General features: G+C 41.7%; 1 long non-coding RNA gene across 1 annotated transcript in view; it reads right to left on the bottom strand.

The window, feature by feature from the left end:
• Positions 1–802: 802 nt before the first annotated feature.
• Positions 803–25,157, bottom strand: part of LOC140463949 (uncharacterized) — a 71,076-nt gene continuing 46,721 nt past the window's right edge. The window contains exon 3 of the long non-coding RNA XR_011954823.1: positions 803–1,703. This is a non-coding gene — a long non-coding RNA (uncharacterized lncRNA). The remainder of the gene's footprint in view (positions 1,704–25,157) is intronic.

Here is a 25,157-nt window from a genome sequence, read left to right as displayed (position 1 = left end):
ACAGACAAGAATACAACAAAAGCAAAGGAAACTCAGCATCTGCACTCTGAACATCAATATGATGGAGTCTTACAGTCTTGTAACTACAAGCCCTCTAGACATTGATGACATTTGTAAATGACATGAAACATCAGGAAGACGTCAACAAATGCCCTGGCATGAGCTGGAAGGCCACAGACATCCTACCTAAATTGGACATTTTAAACAAAAAATGGATGTGTAATTTTTAGATTTAGCAACTGTAGAAATCGGTAAGCTAGCAATAAAGTAGCAATAGCCTTTGGAAATGAGGAGTTGCACAGAGGAACTTTCGGCCTTTCTGAAAAAGACTGGACAGCTCCTGCTAAACTTTGGGAAATAATAGAGAATGGTTTTGTGTAAAATCAAGTATTAGAATTCATCACCTAGATCTGATGTTTACAGGCAACAGCAACCTGTACATGAAGTGCAGCTGAGTCCAACTGAACATCTGCAGATTCATCATGCCTCCTTGCCTAAACAAGTATTTGTAACGGTATCATTTGTTATGGATCAGACCAAATCCCCTCAAGATAGATTGAGAAGATAGTCTCGACCCTAACTTTGTCTTATTTTAAAGGCATGTGTCAGGCATTGCATTCCAGATGCAATTTGATTAGTCAAACCACCAGTCTTGATCAAAACAGACTTTATTCATATACTATAATTAAACTACAACAAAAGAAAGAATAAATTGGAATACCAACTCTTTTTGAAAGCTTAACAGAACAATGGATTACTAATTACTATATAGTAACTGTTCCAATATAGTAACATCCCATAAACACTAATTTAGCCAAGGCAAATTCAGTAGATTGTCTCACTTTCAATTCTAGCAGCAGGAAGAGAACCCTAGCATTTAAGAGTAACAGGGAAAGGAAAAAAAAAACAGCTTCTATGTCCAGTTTCAAGACCCCAGCAACTATGATTGAAAACCAAGACTAAAAATCCTGGTTCTGTAGGGGCTTGGCCCCACCCATTCAGGCTGCTCCTATTGTTCCAATTTTTTTTTAAAAAGCAAGGCTCATAAGGTTACTTTATTAGCTTGACCAATTATTACATCTGTCTCTATGTTTCTTAATTAAAAATCCAGGACAAAATACACCTCTTAAAGCCATACTATTGTCACACATTATTATCCAGGATAGTAACTGTCTTACTGCTTTACCACATATTGATGATCTTTACCTGACAGAAAATTACACTTACTGAGGTAGTGTTCACCTTGTCAACCCACTTGCTGACATCATGGACATGACACCTACCATGTGGTTAAAGAAGGGTTATAATTATCAATGATGGTGACACCTCTTCATCCTCATCAAGAATTAGACTGTGATCACTGAGCTCATCTTTCAGAAAGTGGTTATCCGCAACGAAGGCCATCAGATATTGACACAGATCCTCATGCCTTTCCTCTGACTACATTCTGGAATTAACTAGATCTAAGCAGTGTGATTTTGTGGCCCACAAACCACAATGTAATGACACATAGTGTAGTAAATAATATTGATATTTTAACTATATAGTTACATGATTTAAGAGAGCAACAATTTCTCCTTCCCATGATCTGGTCCAATTAGTTCACATTTTGTCAAGTGGTAAATCTTGGAGATATACCAAAACTTTCTGTGCCTCTGTATCCATGACAAAGGTTACTATTGGTTCTGCTCTCCCAGGCGAATCTACACAGAAGGAATGGAGCAAAGATTAGGACGAAATGTAAAAATGTAGATCAGTTTTTTGCTCACTTTCGATCAAATGAACTGTCTATCTCATTTTTCTCTAAATGCCACTGTCTTAGTATTTGATACAGGTCTGCTTCTGCTATTCTATCATAAGATTGTGGAACGTGTACAGGTCAATAGCCACATGTTTGTATGTTTAATTCACTCATGGGATGTGGATGTTGCTGGCTAGACCATCATTTATTGGCCAGCTCGAGTTACCCTGAAGAAGGAGGTGGTGAGCTGTCTTCTTGAACTGTACTTACACTCCACATAAACTCTCAAATTTTCTCTGTGAGGCATGAATTGTTTTGAGTCCACCATTACACCACTGGACTATGTTAATCTTTGAATTGCCACATAAAGCTGAGCACAGTCTCAGCAGTGATTAGGTGAAAACATTGAGCATTAGTACAACAACAAAATGAAGCTACATCATGGGCCATGTGTAATAGTCATATCTACATGGGAGCTAGGCTTCCATTCACCAGGGATGATAACATATAATGGCAGTATTATTCTGATAATAACAAGTTAAACTCAAAATATTGACAAAGTAGATAAAAGATTTATTTTAGGAACTTTAGAACAGGTGACTACCTGCTGTGGAGAGATTCCAAAGGGTTGCGCTTCGATGGGTCGGTGTGGACCTGTTGGGCCGAAGGGCCTGTTTCCATACTGTAAGTAATCTAATCTCATCTAATCTAATCTAAAATCATTGGCATCCTTTTGAATGTAAAGTTGTATGTCACATCATAGTTGTATATCATGTGATTAACATTGTCCCCTTTAATATCAATTATCGGTACTAAAATTTCTGCAGAGGAAATCAAGTGTAAAAAGTATCACAAACAGTAATTTCATGATCACCATTCATTTTAACAGAAAGCCTCAGTGAAACATTGTTTTATTGGTGTTGGTAAAGCTCATGACGGAGCACTACAAATTATCAAGCAACTTTGAAGAACGCAAATTCATGCCAGATGCCTTTCGCTCTGAAATTCTTGGAACATTCATGGATGAATAACAGTAAAAATTGTTCAAGTGTCATACTAATAGTTTAATTTCGAAAAATTCCTGGCTCTTTCTTCTAGCTAGATTAATGTTTAATGTTCAAACGCAACTGAAAATTTCAACAAGTTCCTACAATGAATTTTCGAACGTTTTATGAAATCTGCAAACCAAATAGAGGGAAGGCCATGCGCTGCTGGAATAGTTGGGCCATTTTACAAATAAGGAATTCTTCTGAAATGTTCCAGCAGCTTCACCCCATTAAACATTCTAAATACCAATATTAGAGGACTAGTTTATAAAATTGTACATGTTTAAGACCTCCAAACAAAGATTACTCAGCCTTCCGAATCAGGAAATGAGAACGAGACAACCACAAACATTTCTCCATAGAATGTAAACGTTGGAAGTGAAACTAATTCCGGTTTTCCTGTAAATAATCAAAACAAATTGAGAATTAAAAAAAAAATAGAAAAATCAGCCTGAATTTGCAGAAATATATTTTTTCTCCATTACAACATGATCTTGACCAGATGGGCCAATGGGCTGAGAAGTGGCAGATGGAGTTTAATTCAGATAAATGCGAGGTGCTGCATTTTGGGAAAGCAAATCTTAGCAGGACTTATACACTTAATGGTAAGGTCCTGGGGAGTGTTGCTGAACAAAGAGACCTTGGAGTGCAGGTTTATAAGTCCTTGAAAGTGGAGTCGCAGGTAGATAGGATAGTGAAGAAGGCGTTTTGTATGGTTTCTTTTATTGGTCAGAGTATTGAATACAGGAGTTGGGAGGTCATGTTGCGGCTGTACAGGACATTGGTTAGGCCACTGTTGGAATATTGTGTGCAGTTCTAGTCTCCTATGTATTGGAAAGATGTTGTGAAACTTGAAAGGGTTCAGAGAAGATTTACAAGGATATTGTCAGGGTTGGAGGATTTGAGCTACAGGGAGAGGCTGAACAGGCTGGGGCTGTTTTCCCTGGAGCGTCGGAGGTTGAGGGGTGACCTTACAGAGGTTTATAAAATCATGAGGGGCATGGATAGGGTAAATAAGCAAAGTCTTTTCCCAGGAGTGGAGTCCAGAACTAGAAGACATAGGTTGAGGGTGACAGGGGAAAGATATAAAAGAGACCTAAGGGACAACTTTTTCATGCAGAGGGTATTATGTGTATGGAATGAGCTGCCAGGGGAAGTGGTGGAGGCTGGTACAATTGCAACATTTAAAAGGCATTTGGATGGGTGTATGAATAGGAAGGGTTTGGAGGGATATGGACTAAGTGCTGGCAGATGGGACTAGATTGGGTTGGGATATCTGGTCGGCGTGGACAGGTTGGACCGAAGGGTCTGTTTCTGTGCTGTATATCGCCTTGACTCGATGACTCTAAATAAGATAGTGTTAAAGGCTTGACATTACAGTTAAGTAAAACATTTCAAATGAAAACAATGTTGTAGCAGCTTCTCGCAGCTTAGTGCAGGGCCCCCGCACATGGTCTGATCACTCACCCAGACCCCAGTCCAACAGCTGTCCCTGCTCCAGCTAGCCCCTGACTGCTTTGTACCGGCACTCAGCAGCTCCAAGGTAGACTGCTTCCCCAGTATCAGTCTCTGTCTGTGAACCGCTGCCCACACCCTGCTTTGGGACTCAATGCCCACACCCTGCTCCGGGAGTCACTGCCCACACCCTGCTCCGGGAGTCACTGCCCACACCCTGCTCTGGTACTCACTGCCCACACCCTGCTCTGGTACTCACTGCCCACACCCTGCTCCAGAACTCACTGCCCTCACCCTCCTCTGAGACTCACTGCCCTCACACTGCTACGGGAGTCATTGCCCACACCCTGCTCTGGGACTCACTGCCCACACCCTGCTCTGGGACTCACTGCCCACACCCTGCTCCAGGACTCACTGTCCACACCCTGCTCTGGGACTCACTGCCCACACCCTGCTCTGGGACTCACTGCCCATGCTCTGCTCTGGGACTCACTGCCCACACCCTGCTCTGGGACTCACTGCCCACACCCTGCTCCAGGACTCACTGCCCACACCCTGCTCTGGGACTCACTGCCCACACCCTGCTCTGGGACTCACTGCCCACACCCTGCTCTGGGACTCACTGCCCACACCCTGCTCTGGTACTCACTGCCCACATCCTGCTCCAGGACTCACTGCCCACACCCTGCTCTGGGACTCACTGCCCACACCCTGCTCTGGGTCTCACTGCCCACACCCTGCTCCAGAACTCACTGCCCTCACCCTCCTCTGGGACTCACTGTCCACACCCTGCTCTGGGACTCACTGCCCACATCCTGCTCCAGGACTCACTGCCCACACCCTGCTCTGGGACTCACTGCCCACACCCTGCTCTGGGACTCACTCCCCACACCCTGCTCTGGGTCTCACTGCCCACACCCTGCTCCAGAACTCACTGCCCTCACCCTCCTCTGGGATTCACTGTCCACACCCTGCTCTGGGACTCACTGTCCACACCCTGCTCTGGGTCTCACTGTCCACACCCTGCTCTGGGACTCACTGCCCACACCCTGCTCCAGGACTCACTGCCCACACCCTGCTCCAGAACTCACTGCCCTCACCCTCCTCTGGGACTCACTGCCCACACCCTGCTCCAGAACTCACTGCCCTCACCCTCCTCTGGGACTCACTGCCCACACCCTGCTCTGGGACTCACTGCCCTCACCCTCCGATGAGACTCACTGCCCTCACCCTCCGATGAGACTCACTGCCCACACCCTGCTCTGGGACTCACTGCCCTCACACTGCTCTGGGACTTACTACCCACAAACAGCTCCAGGTTTTGTGATTTACACATGAAAGAAGTGAAACCATCATGGTATTCGAACAGATGAAAGGCTCAACAGATAATCAAGGTATTTTTCAATGTATAATTTCAGTTACATCGCACTGTAAATTCTTGCCATAAATTCTGTGCCTTAGAATCGTGCCCTCCACAATCCCCTGATAAAGGAGCGGCGCTCCGAAAGCTGGAATGTTTTCTTTATCTCTATTTCTGGATTTGTCAGCTATTCATAACATGTGATAATCAGCAATTTGACTGATGGTGGTGATTACCTCCCCTACAGTTTTCTTCAAATAGTCATGACCACCCATTCAGGGAGAAAACAGCAATATTAAAGCTGTGTTTTATTTAGGTTGTTGGTTACTATACTTGCATAATCATAAATTTAAAATGAATTGCGCTGGCCTTCTGTATGTATTTAAATTGGATAAAAAAAGCAGTTCAGGCTGATTAGATCAGACTGGAATTTTGCTCAATGCACCCTTTCACATGCTGTGCTGTATCATGTTTTTGTTCCCTCCTAGAAGTTGCCTTTATCTTTGCCAAGCCATCTATAATCCCCAAGGTTCCTTTTTTCAATTCCTAGCAACCTTTCCAGAAAAACAATAATGTTGATAGGCTTGCTAAGATCATCACTTTTATCAAAGATCTCTTGGCTGTGTTCATGATATTTGAATCATTTTCGTATTCCAAGAAGTGTCTCTGAAGATAAGGCTGCTGGTTGGGAAGGTCTACAAGGAGATAATGCTCCCCACAGACAGAGGAAAGAAAAATTCTACTGCTGGAGGGGGCTCAGGAAGGCAGCAAGGACGAGAATTTCAATGCACTTTTCACAGCATGAACACTTAGAGGCATGCCACTCGTCAATCTGTGTTTCTAAAATATTTACACGTTTTCTTTTCTGGAACAAAAAGATCTTGGAGGAGTGTCCATCCTTCTCGACTTCCTGACATCCACATATGACCATTGTCCACTGGCATCACTCTCACGTTATTAGTCCAGCACATCCATCCATCGCATTGACCTTCGACAAAAGCTGTCTTTCCATTCTCTCAAATATTCCACTTCTCAGACTCTGGTTTCTTCTTTCTCCTCCTGAGAGAGGACAGAGCACAGAGCCATGAAAAGAAGCAGAGAACCAGAGGTATCTCTCCAATAATCTCCATCTTGCCTGCTACACGGAGCCATTAAAAAGAAGTTGAGATCTCTATGGAGATGGTTATTGGAGCCGGAGACATAGGGAAGGAGGGGAGCACACAGCCTCCCTGTTACATGGTGACAGAGTTTAATAAAGCACTGACACAAGGCAGCAAACTTTAGGTGAAAGTGAGGACCGCAGATGCTGGAGATCAGATTCAAGATTAGAGTGATGCTGGAAAAGCACAGCAGGTCAGGCAGCATCTGAGGAGCAGGAAAATTGACATTTCGGGCAAAAGCTCCTCGGATACTGCCTGACTTGCTGTGCTTTTCCAGCACCATTCTAATCTTGACTCTCAAACAATCTTGGGTCATAGTGATTTGTTGCCGGCTGGTAGTACATTCTTACCTTGTCAATTCCAATTCGTGGTTTTTACCTCCAACAGGTTCTCAAGGCATCCTTCAGGAGATGGTAAGATGGAAGGATGAAGACTCCTCAGAGGAAGGTCCTCACTCTGTGGATACACTGTCTCACAGCTCATGTGTATCCTCCACCAGCTCAAGCACACTCAGCTCAGAAAGACCAGAGAGGTAAATAGTTCAGTTACTGCATGGTGAAGCAAGAGGTGGGTGGTGAATACAGGGATAGCATCGGAGATTTCCTGTTGCAATGCACAAGACCCTCAAAGCCCTATTCAGCTAGATGCACCTGCTATTCCTTTTGAGATGTCATTAAACAGAATAATTCTGGAACCCCAGGAAAAAAAAAAGTGAGCTTTTGTCAGCATTTCTAGAGAGCCTGCACAATTGGAAAGCAGTTCACCGAAAATATTTCCACTGTGAGTGCCACAATATTTCAAGCTTTCATACTGATCTACATCCATGGTTAGAGTGGTCATTACCATGAAGCAGTAATCAACAAAGTGCAAGTCGCCAACACCCCCAACCCACCAATGGCCTACACAATATTCAGGGAAACTTGTCTTGGCCTCAAGGAATGTCACACAGTTTTGCCATAAAAGAGGATATGGGTGAAAGGGGACATGAAAGTGGAGACTTTTTTCAAAGTATTCAATTTCTGATCAACTGACGATGTCTCCCATACCCCATTCAGGCTGCCACAAGTACCCTGCTGTCCCACTTGCCTCAATTAGAATGCCTCATCATCCTGAAGAACTCATGAGGAAGTTTGAGGTCCTTGAGACACAGGTGTTCTGACCTGTGCAGTAAGTCTACATATCTTGTGCTGGGGCTACAGTTTCTCATGAACAGACATGCTGTTAATAAGGCTGCTACTGGATCTGCTACAGAAACTGCGACTGAATCTGGTACTGTATCTGCTGTTCAATTTGGTACTGAATCGGCTACTGAAACTGGTACTGAATCTACTACGGAATCTGTGACTAAAACTGGTACTGAAACTGCTACTGAATCTAGTACTGACTCTGGTACTAAATCTAGTACTGAATTTTGTACTAAATCAGGTACTGAATGTGGTAGTGAATCTGCTGTTCAATTTGGTACTGAATTTGCAATTGAATCTGATATCGAATCTGTTACTGAATCTGCTACTGAATCTAGTACTGAATCTGGCACTGAATCTGCCAATGAATCTGGTATTGAATCTGGTACAGAATCTAGTACTGAATGTGCTACTGAATCTGACACTGAACCTGGTACTGAACCTGGTTCTGAATCTTACACTGAATCTGCTACTGATCTGGTACTGAATCTCCTACTGAATCTGTTCCTGATTCTGGCACTGAATCTGGTACTGACTCTCACATTGAATTTGCTACTGAATCTGTTACTCTATCTGGTGCTGAATCTGGTTCTAAATCTAGTACTGAATTTTGTACTGAATCAACTACTGAAACTAGTACTGAATCTGGTAATGAATCTGCTATAGAATCTGTCACTGAATCTGATAATAAACCTGGGAATGAATCTGGAACAAAATCTGGTACTAAATATGCGACTGAATCTGGTACGGAATCTGCTACTGAATCTGCTGCTGAATATGATACTAAATCTGCCAATGAATCTGGAACCAAATCTGATACTCAATCTGGTACTGAATGGGTACTAATGCCAGTAATGAATGTAGTACTGTATCTAATCCTAAATCTAGTACTGAGTCTGCTACTGAATCCGGGATGGAACCTGATTCGGAATCACTGCTCAATTTGGTACTGAATCTGCTCCTGAATCTGGTACGGAACCTGTTACCAAATCTACTACATAATCTGGTACTGAATCTGGTACTGAATGTGGCACTGAATCTGCTACTGAAGTTGGCACTGGATCCATACTGAATCTGCTACTGAATCTCGTATAGTATCTAGTATAGAATCTAGTACGGAATCTAATACTGAGTCTGTTACTGATACTGCTACTGAATCTGGTACTGAATCTGGTACTGATTCTGTTACTGAATCTGGTACCTAATCTGCTCCTGAATCTGATACTGAATCTGGTACTGAATCTAGTCCTGAATCTGCCACTGAATCTGCTACTGAATCTGGTACTGAATGTGGCACTGAATCTGCTACTGAAGTTGGCACTGGATCTCGTACTGAATCTACTACTGAATCTCGTACAGAATCTCATATGGAATCTGGTACTGAATCTAGTACTGAGTCTGGTACTGAATCTAGAACGGATTCTGTGACAGATTCCAGCATTGAATCTGGTACCGAATCCAGTACTGAATCTTGTACTGAATCAGGCACTGAATATAGTACTGAATCTGCTACTGAATTTGTTACTGAATCTAGCATTGAAACTGTTATGGAATCTGGGACAGAATCTGCTACTGAATCTGGTACTGAATGTGGTACTGAATCTGGTGCAGAATCCGCTACTGAATCTGCAACCGAATCTGGTACTCAACCTGACGCTGAATCAGGTATGAACTCTGCTACTGAATCTGCAATGGAATCTGGTTCCGAATCCGTTACTGAATCTAGTCCTCAACCTGTTACTGAATCTGCTACAGAATGTGGTACTGAATCTAGGTTGGAATCCAGTATAGAATCAGCATGTTAATTCTGCTCCTGACTGTGCTCCCGAATCTGCTACTGAATCTGGTACTGAATCTGTTACCAAATCTGCTACTCAATTTGTTCCTGAATCTGCTACTGAATCTGGCACTGAATCTGTTATCAAATCTGCCACTGAATCAAGTGCTGAATCTGGAAGTGAATTTGGTTCTGAATCTGCTATGAATCTGCTACTCAATCTGGAACTGAATCTAGTCCTGAATCTGGTACAGAATCTGCTACTGAAACTGCTACTGAATCTGTTACCAAATCTGGTACTAAATCTAGTACTGAATCTGCTACTGAATCTAGTACTAAATCTGGTACTGAATCCAATGCTGAATCGTGTACTGAATCAGGTATTGAATGTGGTACTGAATCTGCGAGTGAACCTGGTACTGAATCTGTTACTGAATCTGCTACTGAATCTGGTACTGAATCTGTGGCTTAACCTGGTGTTGAATCTGCTACTGAATCTGCCACTGAATCTGGCAGTGAGTCTGGTACTGAACCAGCGACTAAATTAGGTACTGAATGTGGTACTGAATCTGCGACTGAACCTGGCACTGAATCTGTGGCTTAACCTGGTGTTGAATCTGCTACTGAATCTGCCACAGAATCTGCTACTGAACCTAGCACATAATCTGGTACTGAAACTCAGACAGAATCTGGTACTGAAACTTGGACAGAATCTGGTACTAAATCTGCTGCTGAATCTGGTCCTGAATGTAATACTGAATCTGGTACTAAATCTGGTACTGAATTTGGTACTGAATCCACGACTGAATCTGGTACTGGGTCTAAGATGCAATCTGATACTGAATCTACTGCTGAATTTGGAATTGAATTTGCAATTGAATCTGATATCGAATCTGATACTGAATCTGATACTGAATGTGGTACTGAATCTAGTCCTGAATCTGCTACTGAATCTGGTACTGAATACGGTACTGAATCTGCTACTGAATCTTGTATAGTATCTAGTACAGAATCGTGTACTGCATATAGCACTGAGTCTGTACTGATACTGCTACTGAATCTGGTACTGATTCTGCTACTGAATCTGCTACTGAATCTGGTACTGATTCTGCTACTGAATCTGGTACCTAATGTGCTCCTGAATTTGATACTGAACCTGGTACTGAATCTAGTCCTGAATCTGCTACTGAATCTGGTACTGAATGTGGTACTGAATCTGCTACTGAATCTGCTACTGAATCTCGTACTGAATCTGCTACTGAATCTTGTATAGTATCTAGCACAGAATCTAGCACTGAGTCTGTATTGATACTGCTACTGAATCTGGTAATGAATTTGGTACTGATTCTGCTACTGAATCTGGTACCTAATCTGCTCCTTAATCTGGTACTTAATCTAGTACTGAATCTAGTCCTGAATCTGCCATTGAATCTGGTACTGAATGTGGTACTGAATCTGCTACTGAATGTGGTACTGAATCTGCTACTGAAGTTGGCACTGGATCTCGTACTGAATCTGCTACTGAATCTCATACAGAATCTCGTATGGAATCTGGTACCGAATCTAGTACTAAGTCTGGTACTGAATCTAGGACAGATTCTGTGACAGATTCCAGCATTGAATCTGGTACTGAATCCAGCACTGAGTCTTTTACTGAATCAGGCACTGAATATAGTACTGAATCTGCGACTGAATTTGCTACTGAATCTAGTATTGAAACTGTTACGGATTCTGATACAGAATCTACTACTGAATCTGGTACTGAATGTGGTACTCAATCTGGTACTGAATCCGCTACTGAATCTGCAACCGTATCTGGTACTCAACCTGATACTGAATCTGGTATGGACTCTGCTACTGAATCTGCAACTAAATCTGGTTCCGAATTCATTACTGAATCTAGTCCTGAACCTGTTACTGAATCTGCTACTGAGTGTGGTACTGAATCTAGCTTGGAATCCGGTATGGAATCTGCAGGTGAATCTGCAGGTGAATCTGCTCCTGAATCTGGTACTGAATCTGTTACCAAATCTGCTACTGAATCTGTTCCTGAATCTGGCACTGAATCTGTTACTGAATCTGTTACCGAATCAAGTACTGAATCTGAAAGTGAATTTGGTTCTGAATCTGTTATGAATCTGCTCCTCAATCTGGAACTGAATCTAGTCCTGAATCTGCTACTGAAACTGGTACTTAATCTAGTACTGAATCTGGTACTGAATCTAGTACTGAATCCAGTGCTGAATCTTGTATTGAATCAGGCATTGAATGTGGTACTGAATCTAGTACTGATTCTTTGACAGAACTTGGTACTGAATTTGTTACTAAATCATACACTGAATCTGCTACTGAATCTTACACTGAATCTGCGACTGAACCTGGTGTTGAATCTGCTACTGAATCTGCCACTGAATCTGGCAGTGAGTCTGGTACTGAACCTGGGACTGAATCAGGTACTGAATCTGCTATTGGATCTAGTACTGAATCTGATACTGAATCTAGCACTGAATCTTGGACTGAAACTCGGATGGAATCTGGTACTGACTCTGGTACTGAATTTGGTACTGACTCCACGATTAAATGTGGTACTGGGTCTAAGATGCCATCTGATACTGAAACTGCTGCTGAATTTGGTACTGAATTTGCAATTGAATCTGATAGCGAAACTGTTACTGAATCTGCTACTAATATGGTACTGAATGTGTTACTGAATCTGTTAATGAGTATTACACTGAATTTGCTACTGAATCTGGTATTGAATCTGCTACTGAATCTACCACTGAATCTGGCAGTGAGTCTGGTACTGAACCTGCAACTGAATCAGGTACTATATGTGGTACTGAATCTGTGACTGAACCTGGCACTGAATCTGCTACTGAATCTAGTCCTGAATCTGCTATTGAAGCTGTTACTGAATCTGGTACTGAACGTAGCACTGAATCTAGTATTGAAACTCGGACGGAATCTGGTACTTAATCTGCTGCTGAATCTGGTACTGAATTTGGTACTGAATCTGTGACTGAATGTGGTACTGGGTCTAAGATGCAATCTGGTATTGAATCTGCTGCTGAATTTGGAATTGAATCTGATATCGAATCTGTTACTGAATCTGCAACTGAATCTGTTACCAAATCTGCTACTGAATCTAGTACTGAATCTGGCACTGAATCTGCCAATGAAACTGGTATTGAATCTGGTACAGAATCTGGCACTGAATCTGCTACTGAATCTGGTACAAACCTGGTACTGAATCTATTCCTGATACTGGTACTGAATCTGGCACTGAATCTGGTACTGAATCTTACACTGAATCTGTTGCTATATCTGGTACTGAATCTGTTCCTGATGCTGGTACAGAATCTGGCACTGAATCTGACATTGAATCTGCTACTGATTCTGGTATAATTCTAGTATTGAATCTGGTACTGAATATGCTAATGAATCTGCTACTGAATCTACTACTGAATCTGTTACTGAATCAACTACTAAATCTGGTTCTAAATCTAGTACTGCATTAGGTAATGAATCTGCTATAGAATCTGTCACTGAATCTGATAATAAATCTGCGAATGAATCTGGGACTAAATCTGGTACTAAATATGCGACTGAATCTGGTACGGAATCTGCTACCGAATCTGCCACTGAATCTGGAACTGAATCTGCTACTCAATCTGGTACTGAATCAAGTACTGATGCTGGAACTGAATGTAGTACTGTATCTAATCCTGAATCTGGTACTGAATCTGTACAGAATCTGTTACCAAATCTGGTACTGAATCTGGTACAGAATCTGTTACCAAATCTGCTACTGAATCTGGTACTGAATCTGGTAGTGAATCTGCTAGTAAATTTGGCACTGAATCTGCAACCGAATCTGGTATTCAACCTGATACTGAATCTGGTATGGACTCTGCTACTGAATCTGGTTCTGAATCCATTACTGAATCGAGTACTGAACCTGTTACTGAATCTGCTACTGTATCTTCTACTGACTCTGGTACTGACTCTAGTACTGAATCTTGTACTAAATCTGATACTAAATCAGGTACTCATCATGGTACTGACTCTGGTACTGAATCTGGCACTGAATTTGGTACTGAATCTGCTACTGAATCTGTTACCGAATCTAGTAATGAATCTGGTACTGAATCTTGTACTGAATCTGCCAATGAATCTGGTACTGAATGTGGTACTGAATCTGCTACTGAATCTGGTACTGAATCTGCTACTGAATCTGCTACTGAAGTTGGCACTGGATCCCGTACTGAATCTACCACTGAATCTCGTACAGAATCTCATATGGAATCTGGTGCTGAATCTAGTACTGCATCTGGTACTGAATCTAGGACGAATTCTGTGACAGAATCTAGCATTGAATCTGGTCCTGAATCCAGTACTGAATCAGGCACTGAATATGGTACTGAACCTGGTACTGAATCTGCTACTGAATCTAGTATTGAAACTGTTAAAGAATCTGGTACAGAATTTGTGGACGAATCTGGTACTGAATCTGTTACCAAAACTGCTACTGAATCTGGTACTGAACCTGCTATGAGTCTGCCAATGAAATTGATAGTGAATCTGGTACTGAATCCAGTCCTGAATCTAATCTTGAATCTGGTACTGAATCAGCTACTGAAACTGCTACTGAATCTGGCACTGAATCTGCTACTGAATGTGATACTTAATCAGGTAGTGAATCTGCTAATGAATTTGGCACTGAATCTCATACTGAGTCTGCCAATAAATGCGGTACTGAATCTGCAAGTGAATTTGGCACTGGATCTGCTACTGAATCTCGTTCAGAACCTAGTACGGAATCTGAAACAGAATCTAGTACTGAATCTGTTACTGAATCTGCGACTGAAGTTGACATTGGATCTCATACTGAGTCTGCTACTGAATCTCGTATAGTATCTAGTATGGAATCTAGTACTGATTCTAGTGCTGAATCTGTTACTGATACTGCTACTGAATCTGGTACTAAATCTGTTACTGATTCTGCTATTGAATCTAGGACTGAGTCTGGTACTGAATCCAGTACTGAATCTTGTACTGAATCAGGCATTGAATATGGTACTGAATCTGGTACTGAATCTGCAACTGAAACTGGTAGTGAATCTGGCAAGGAATCTGGTACTGAATCTGCCACTGATTCTGCTACTGAATTTGGTTCTGAATCTCATACAGAATCTAGTATGGAATCTGCTACTGAATCTTGTACAGTATCTAGCATGGAATCTGGTACTGAATCCAGTAGGGAATCTGGTACTGATTCTAGGATGGATTCTGCGACAGAATCTAGCATTGAATTTGGTCCTGAATCCAGTACTGAATCTTGTGCTGAAGGTGGCACTGAATATGTTACTGAACCTGGTACTGAATCTAGTATTGAAACTGTTACGTAATCTGGTACTGAATCTGTTACTAAAACTGCTACTGAATCTAGTACTGAATCTGATACTGAATCTGGTACTGAATCTGGTATGAGTCTGCCAATGAAATTGGTAGTGAATCTGGTAGTGAATCTGGTAATGAATCCAGCCCTGAATCTAATCCTGAATCTAGTACTGAATCTGATACTGAATCTGGTACTGAATCTGAAAAGAATCTGCCAATGAATGTGATACTTTATCTCGTCCTGAATCTGGTACTGAATCTGGCACTGATTCTGCTACAGAATCTGGTGCTGAATGTGGTACTGAATCTGCTAGTGAAGTTGGCACTGGAACTCATACTGAATCTGCAACTGAATCTCGTCCAGAATCTAGTACGGAATCTGCGACAGAATCTAGTACTGATTCTGTTACTGAATTTAGTACGGATTCTGCGACAGAATCTGGCATTAAATATGATACTGAATCCAGTAATGAATCAGGCATTCAATATGGTACTGAATCTGCAACTGAAACTAGCAGTGAATCTGGCAAGGAATCTGGTACTGAACCTGCTACTGAATCTGGTACTGAATGGAATACTGAATCTCATACTGAAACTGCGACTGAATTTTTGAATGAATCAGCCATGGAATCAGGGACTGAATCTGGCATTCAATCTGGTACTGAACCTGGTACTGATGCTGGTACTGAATCTGGTACTGTATCAGGTACAGAATCTGTTACTGAATCTGGTACTGAATTTGGTACTGAATCTGCTACTGAATCTGATACTGGGTCTAGGATGCAATCTGGTACTGAATCTGCTGCTGAATCTGATACTGAATCTGCAATTGAATCTGATATTGAATTTGTTATTGAATCTGGGACTGATCTGGTAGAGAATCTGGCACTGAATTTGGCACTGAATCTGCTACTGAATCTGATATTGAATCTAGTACTGAATCTGTTACAGAATTAATACTGAATGTGGTACTGAATCCAGTGCTGAATCTTGTACTGAATCAGATATTGAATGTGGTACTAAATCTGCAACTGAACCTGGTACTGAATCTGATACAGAATCTGCAACTGAATCTGTGACTCAAACTGCTACTAAATCTGCGAACAAATCTAGGACTAAATCTGGTTCTGAATATGCGATTGAATCTGGTACGGATTCTGGTACTGAATCTGGTACTGAATCAGGTACTGAATCTGCTATTGAATCTGCTACTGTATCTGGCACTGAGTCTGCAAAGAATCTGCCAATGAATATGGTACTGAATCTCATCCTGAATCTGATACTGAATCTGCTGCTGAATCTGGTGCTGAATGTGGTACTGAATCTGTCAGTGAATTGGGCACTGGATCCCATATTAAATCTGCTATCGAATCTCGTACAGAATCTAGTACGCAATCTGCGACAGGATCTAGTACCGAATCTGTTACTGAGTCTGCTACTGAATCTAGTACTGGATGTGGTACTGAATCTGCTACTGAGGTTGGCATTGGATCTCATACTGAATCTGCTACTGAATCTCGCACAGTATCTAGTACGGAATCTAGTACTGAATCTAGTACTGAGTCTGTTCCTGAAAGTGCTACTGAATCTGGTACTAAATCTGGTACTGATTCTGCTACTGAATCTCGTACAGAATCTAGTATGGAATCTGGTACTGAATCTAGTACTGAGTCTGGTACTGAATCTAGGACGGATTCTGCCACAGAATCTAGCATTGAATCTGGTCCTGAATCTTGTACTGAACCAGGCACTGAATATGGTACTGAACCTGTTACTGAATCTGCTACTGAATCTAGTGCTAATAATGTTACTGAGTCTGTCACTGAATCTGCTACTGGATCTGGTACTGAATCTGGTACTGATTCTGATACTGAAACTAGCAGTGAATCTTGTACTGAAACACAGATGGAATTTAATACTGAGTCTGCTACTGAATCTGGCACTGAACCTGGTACTGATGCTGCCACTGAATGTAGTATTGAATCTAATCCTGAATCTTGAACTGAACCAGGTACTGAATCTTGGAGTGAATCTAGTACTGAATCTGGTACTGAATCAGATTCTAAATGTGCGACTGAATCTGGAACTAAATCTGGTACTGAATCGAGTGCTGAGTCTGCTACTTAATCTAATATTGGTTCATTTCCTGAATCTGGTATGGCATCTGCTACTGAATCTGCTGCTGAATGTAGTGCTAAATCTGTGCTGAATATGCTACTGAATCTGGTACGGAACCTGCTAATGAATCTAGTACTGAATCTAGTACTGAACGTGCTACTGAATCTGTCACTGAATTTGTGACTGGATCATGTTCTGAATCTTGTACTGAATCTGATTCTGAATCTTGCACTGATTCTGGTACTGAAGCTCAGATGGAATCTCCTACTGAATCTAGTCCTGAATCTGCTACTGAATCTGCTATCGAAGTTGCTACTGAATCTGGTACTGAACCTGGTACTGAATCTGCTATGAATCTGCCAAAGAATCTGGTACTGAAACTGCTACTGAATCTGGTGCTGAATCTGCTACTGAACCTGGTACTGAATCTGCTGCTGAATCCAGGATAGAATCAGGTATGGAATCGCTGCTCAATCTGGTACTGAATCTAGTACTGAATCTGGTACTGAAACTGCATTGAATCTGCCAATGAATCTGGTGCTGAATCTGCTTCTGAATCTGGTACTGAATCTGCTAGTGAATTTGGCACTGATTCTCGTACTGAATCTGGTACTGGATCTCCTACTGAGTCTGGAACGGAATCTAGTACTGAAACTGGTAGTGAATGTAATAATGCATCTAGTTTTGCTACTGAATCTTGGTTGGAGTCTAATACTGAACCTGCTTCTGAATCTGGTACTGAATCAGCTACTGAATCTGTTACGAATCTGCTACTGAATCTGCTGCGAATCTGCCAATGAATCTGGTACTGAATCTAGTCCTGAATCTGATACTAAATTTGCTACTGAAATTGCTACTGAATCTTAGACTGAATCGGCTACTGAATCTGATATTGAATGTGCTATAGAATTTGGCACTGAATTTCATACTGAATCTGGTTCTGAATCTGGTACTGAATCTGTTACTGAATCTGGTACTCAATCTGGTACTCAGTCTGCTACTGAATCTGCTACTCAATCTGCTACTGAATCTGTAATTGAAACTAATACTGAATCTTCTACTGACCCTGCTACTGAATCTGTTACTAGATCTGCTACTGAATCTCCCAGTGAATCTGGTACTGAATATGCTACTGAATCTAGTAGTGAACCTGTTATTGCATCTTGCTTGGAGTCTGGTACTGAATCTGCTGCTGAATCGGGTAATGAATCTAGTACTGCATCGGCTACTGAATCTGCTCCTGAATCTAGTACTGAATTTGGTGCTGAATTATGGTTGGAGTCTGGTACTGAATCTGCCGATGAATCTAGTACTGAATCGATAACTGAATCTTGTACTGAATCTGCTACAGAATGCGCTACTGAATCTTGTAATGAATCTGCTACTGAATCTGTCACTGAGTTTGCTTCTGGTTCATGTACTGAATCTGGTACTGAATCTAATTCTGAATCTGGTACTGAAGCTCGGATGGAATCTGCTACTGAATCTAGTCCTGAATCTGCTACTGAATCTGGTACTGAATCTAGTTCTGAATCTGGTACTAAATCCAGGATGGAATCAGGTATGGAATCGCTGCTCAATCTGCTACTGAATCTGGTACTAAATCTAGTACTGAATCTGCTATGAATATGGTGCTGAATCTGCTACTGGACCTGGTACTGAATCTGCTGCTGAATCCAGGATGGATTCAGGTATGGAATCGCTGCTCAACCTACTACTGTATCTAGTACTGAATCTAGTAGTGAATCTGGTACTGAATCAGACCGAGCTATGATACTAATCCTGGATGGGTGTGTTATGAGTGCTTTTCTAAAGCTTTAACTCCACTGATCCCGTTCAATCTAATTCTGTTGATCAACACTCTGACTGTAAGACATATTTTAGTTCCAGCTGATTTCGTAAGGACCTTAAATCCAGCAGCAATGGAGAGAATCTTAGTGACCCAGAGATGGAAAGCAGGAGGAAGGCTATCATTTTACTTTTCACCATGTCTGGTAGCTTTATAGTTCTGTGGTTGATATTTTTTATAAATTTATTTCTTGATGACTTTGGAGGAATAGAATACATTGATTCTACAATAATATTCGTAAATTTCAGAATCATGTTGTGAAATTTAAGTTGTTGCACGAATACAATTATTTATGCAGCAACTCAGTCTAAGTTCAAAAAAAAATGAAGAATGCTTTGAAATTTCTGGTTTCATAAGTTATAAATGAATGAATAATCTGTACATCTGAGAGTGTACTGGACCTTGTTACAGTATTTACAGTCCATAAATGCCGGATATATACTTGAACACCTTATGAGAGGGCAGGAAACTATCATTAAAGTTGTGACAACATTGCAAGTAGAAATTCTTCGGTCTGATATGGTAAATTATTAACCACGTTCCCAGGCTCATACGTGACGCTGACTGCAGTGCTTTTCAAGCAGACCAGAATACAGGTTGTTGAAACACCACAGGTGCAGTTTTCTCTGTGGACAAACGTGTTCTCAGTTTATGGCAACAAACAAATGCAAATCTATCAAACGAGAAAGCAATGGTAAACCTGACAGAGCATTCTATGACAGCATCACACAAGGAATTATGAGCTATACATACAGTAGTGATGTGTAGAAAAAAAAACACAGGGTCTTGATAATAATAGATAAGTTTCCTTCAATATGACCTGGAGATCTGCCATTATCATAGCCACAAGCTAGTGAGTAGTGCACTTTAAAACACCACAGTGTCCAAGGGAGAGAATCATAACCACCAGGAAATTGCATGGTGTGACAAAGAAACGAATAGACTCTGAAATTTACTGAGAAACTATCTTCAAAGTCTGTCACAGTCAGTATGGCAGGAAGGAGTACTGAATATGGGAAGGTGAAAGTAATGACAGTGTTTTTGTTATTGTGGAATATGAAATTGGCAAGCTGAATTTTAAATCCTTTTAGACTCACCAGGTAGTCAAATAGTTGAGTTCATTCTGATTTAGTATGTGGATATACCTACTAGATAAGGTGCAAAACTTGACCTACTCTTGGGAAATAAGGCAGGGCAGGTGACTGAGGTGTCAGTAGGGGAGCATTTAGGGGCCAGCAATCATGATTCTATTTGTTTTAAAATAGTGATGGAAAAGGATAGACCAGATCTAAAAGTTAAAGTTCTAAATTGGAGAAAGGCTAATTTTGATGGTATGAGGGAAGAACTTTCGAAAGCTGATTGGAGGCAGATGGTCAGGTAAAGGGACGGCTGCAAAATGGGAAGCCTTCAGAAATGAGATAACAAGAATCCAGAGAAAGTATATTCCTGTCAGGGTGAAAGGGAAGGCTGGTAGGTATAGGGAATGCTGGATGACTAAAGAAATTGAGAGTCTGGTTAAGAAAAAGAAGGAAGCATATGTCAGGTATAGACAGGATAGATCGAGTGAATCCTTAGAAGAGTATAAAGGAAGTAGGAGTATACTTAAGAAGGAAATCAGGAGGGCAAAAAGGGGACATGAGATAGCTTTGGCAAATAGAATTAAGAAGAATCCAAAATGTTTTTACAAATATATTAAGGACAAAAGGGTAACTAGGGAGAGAATAGGGCCCTTCAACGATCAGCAAGGTGGCCTTTGTGTGGAGCCACAGAAAATGGGGGAGATACGAAATGAATATTTTGCATCAGTATTTACTGTGGAAAAGGATATGGAAGATATAGACTGTAGGGAAATAGATGGTGACATCTTGCAAAATGTCCAGATTAGAGAGGAGGAAGTGCTGGATGTCTTGAAATGGGTAAAGGTGGATAAATCCCCAGGACCTGATCAGGTGTACCCTGTGGAAAGCTAGGGAAGTGATTGCTGGGCCTCTTGCTGAGATATTTGTATCATCGATAGTCACAGGTGAGGTGCTAGAAGACTGGAGGTTGGTAAACGTGGTGCCACTGTTTAAGAAGGGCGGTAAAGACAAGCCAGGGAGCTATAGACCGGTGAGCCTGACCTCAGTGGTGGGCAAGTTGTTGGAGGGAATCCTGAGGGACAGGATGTACATGTATTTGGAAAGGCAAGGACTGAGTAGGGATAGTCAACATGGCTTTGTGCGTGGGAAATCATGTCTCACAAACTGAGACGTAGCTTCAAGTGGACAGGGCCTGGAAAATGAATATTCAAGGCAATGCATGCTATCGTAAGGACAGACTGACGGGCAGAGGGGGTGGGATGGGGTGGCCACGTTGGTAAGGGATGATATTCAGTCCCTTGCGCGGGGGGACCTAGAATCAGGGGATGTAGAGTCAGTATGGATAGAGCTGAGAAATTCTAAGGGTAGAAAGACCCTCTTAGGTGTTATCTACAGGCGCCCAAACAGTAGTATGGATGCAGTGTGTAAGTTGAATCAGGAGCTGAAATTGGCCTGTCACAAAGATGTTACTTCAGTTGTTATGGGGATTTTAACATGCAGGTAGACTGGGAGAATCAGGATGGTATTGGACCTCAAGAAAGATACTTTGTGGAGTGCTTCAGAGATGGATTCTTCAAACAGCTGGTGCTGGAGCCGACCAGGGAGAAGGCAATTCTGGATCTGGTATTGTGCAACAAACCAGAATTGGTCAGGGACCTCGAAGTGAAGGAGCCATTGGGAAGTAGTGACCATAATACAATAAGCTTCAATCTGCAATTTGAGAGGGAGAGGGTACAATCGGAAGTGAGAATATTTCAGTTAAATAAAGGGAACTATGGAGCTATGAGGGAGGAGCTGGCCAAAGTTCAATGGTGCAATACCTTAGCAGGGATGACAGTGGAGGAACAATAGCGGATATTTCTGTGTATAATGCAGAAGTTGCAGGATCAGTTCATTCTAAACAGGAAGAAAGATCCTAGGAGGAGGCATGGGGGCCATGGCTGATGAGGGAAGTTAAGAAACATATAAAGTCAAAAGATAAAAAGTATAACATAGCAAAGATAAGTGGTAAATTGGAGGACTGGGAAGCTTTTAAAGAACAACAGAGGATTACTAAGAAGGAAATACGCAGAGAAAAAAGGAGGTATGAAGGTAAACTGGCCAAAAATATAAAGGAGAATAGTAAAAGTTTTTTTAGCTATGTGAAAGGGAAAAAAATGGTTAAGACTAAAATTGGGCCCTTGAAGACAGAAACAGGGAAATATATTACGGGGAACAAAGAAATGGTAGAAGAATTGAATTGGTACTTCAGATCTGTGTTCACTGGGGAAGACACAAGCAATCTCCCTGAGGTAACAGTGGCTGAAGGACCTGAACTGAAGGGAATTTATATTTGCCAGGAATTGGTGTTGGAGACACTGTTAGGTCTGAAGGTTGATATGTCCCAGGGGCCTGATGGTCTACATCCCAGGGTACTGAAGGAAGCCCTGCGAGCCTGCACCACCATTCATTATGATCATGGCTGATCATCCCTAATCAGTATCCTGTTCCTGCCTTATCTCTATAACCCTTGATTCCACTATCCTTGAGAGCTCTATCCAACTCTTTCTTAAATGAATCCAGAGACTTGGCCTCCACTGCCCTCTGGGGCAGAGCATTCCACACAGCCACCACTCTCTGGGTGAAGAAGTTTCTCCTCATCTATGAACTAAATGGCCTACCCCTTATTTTTAAGCTGTGTCCTCTGGTTCAGGACTCACCCATCAGCGGAAACATGCTTCCTGCCTCCAGTGTGTCCAATCCTTTAATAATCTTATACGTCTCAATCAGATCCCCTCTCAGCCTTCCAAACTCAAGGGTATACAAGCCCAGTCGCTCCAATCTTTCAGCATAAGATAGTCCTGTCATTCGTGAGCCTACGCTGCACTCCCTCAATAGACAGGAGAGTGTAGCGTAGGTTCACGAGGTCAATCTGTCACTGAATCTGTTACTGAATCTGCTCATGAATCTACTACTGAATCTTCTGCTGAATCTGGTAATGAATCTGGTACTGAATCTGTTTCCGAATCTGCTACTGAATCTAGTACTGAATCTGGTACTAAATCTGATACTGGAACTAACAGTGAATCTGGTACTGAAACTTGGACGGAATCTAACACTGAAAATGCTACTGAATCTGCTCCTGAATCTTGTACTGAATCTGGGACAGTATATGCTACTCAGTCTGGTACTGAACCTGGTCCTGATGGCGCCACTGAATGTAGTACTGAATCTCATCCTGAATCTGAATCTACTACTGAACCAAGTACTGAATCTGGTTCTGAATCTGGTACTGAATCTGCTACTGAATGTGTGAATGAATCTGGTACTGAATCTGCTTCTGAATCAGGTACTGATGTGTGACTGAACCTGGAACTAAATCTGGTACTGAAGCGAGTGCTGAATCTGCTACTAAATCTAGTATTGAATCTTTTCCTGAATCTGGTATGGAATCTGCTGCTGAATCTACTGCGAAATGTAGTATTGAATCTGGTGCTGAATATTCTACTGAATCTTGTATGGAATCTGCTACTGAATCTGCTACAGAACCTAGTACTGAATCTGCGACTGAATACGCTACTGAATATGTCACTGAATTTACTACTGGATTATGTACTGAATCTGGTACTGAATCTGCTACTGATTATGTTACTGAATTTGCTACTGGATAATGTACTGAATTTGGTACTGAATCTGATTCTGAACGTAGCACTGAATCTGGTACTCAAGCTCGGATGGAGTCGGGTACTGAATCTGCTGCTGAATCTGGTAGTGAAGGTAATACTGCATCTAGTACTGAATCTGCTAATGCATCTTGGTTGGAGTCTAATACTGAATCAGCTACTGAATTTGTTAAGAATCTTCTCATGAATCTGCTACTGAATCTGGGACTGAATATGGTACTGAATATGGTACTGAATCTGCTACTGAATCTAGTCCTGAATTGGCTACTGAATCTGCTACTGAATCTAGTACTGAATCTGGTACTGAATCATCGTTGGATTCCGGTACTGAATCTGGTACTGAATCTAGTACTGAATCTGATACTGAATCTGTTACAAATCTGCAATTGAATCCAGTACTGAATCTGGTACTGAATCTAGTCCTGAAACCGGTACAGAAATTTCTACTGAATCTGGTACTGAATCTGAAACTGAATCTGCTACTGAATTTGGCACTGAACCTGGTACGGAATGTGGTACTGAATCTGGTCCTGAAACTGGTACCGAAACTGGTATTGAATCTCTTACGAACCTGTTACTGAATCTGGTGCTCAATCTACTCCTGAATCTGTAATTGAAACTGGTACTGAAACTTCTACTGACCTGGCTACTGAATCTGCTACTGAAGCTCCCACTGAATCTGGTATTGAATATGGTACTGAATCTGCTACTGAATCTAGTAGTGAACCTGCTACTGAATCTTGGATGGAATCTGGTACTGAATCTGCTACTGAATCTAGCACTAAATCTGCTACTGAATCTGTTACGAATCTGCTACTGAACCTAGTACTCTATCTGGTGTGGAATGTGCTATGAATCTGCCAATGAATCTGGTACTGAATGTGGTACTGAATCTGCTACTGAAGTTGGCACTGGATCTCGTACCGAATCTGCTACTGAATCTCGTACAGTATCTAGTACAGAATCTAGTACAGAATCTAGTACTGAGTCTGTTACTGAAACCGCTACAGAATCTGGTACTAAATCTGATACTGATTCTGCTACTGAATCGGCTACTGAATCTCGTACAGAATCTAGTATAGAATCTGATACTGAATCTAGTACTGCATCTGGTACTGAATCTAGGACGGATTCTGTGACAGAATCTAGCATTGAATCTGGTCCTGAATACAGTACTGAATCTTGTACTGAATCAGGCACTGAACATGGTACTGAACATGGTACTGAATCTGCTACTGAATCTAGTATTGAAACTGGTACAGAATCTGCGACTGAATCTGTTACCAAAACTGCTACTGAATCTAGTACTGAATCTGGTACTAAATC

This window comes from Chiloscyllium punctatum, chromosome 39 (assembly GCF_047496795.1).
Source record: "Chiloscyllium punctatum isolate Juve2018m chromosome 39, sChiPun1.3, whole genome shotgun sequence".
Taxonomy (NCBI): domain Eukaryota; kingdom Metazoa; phylum Chordata; class Chondrichthyes; order Orectolobiformes; family Hemiscylliidae; genus Chiloscyllium; species Chiloscyllium punctatum.
Note: the sequence above shows the minus strand (reverse complement) of the source record. Positions and strands in the feature narration are given on the sequence as shown.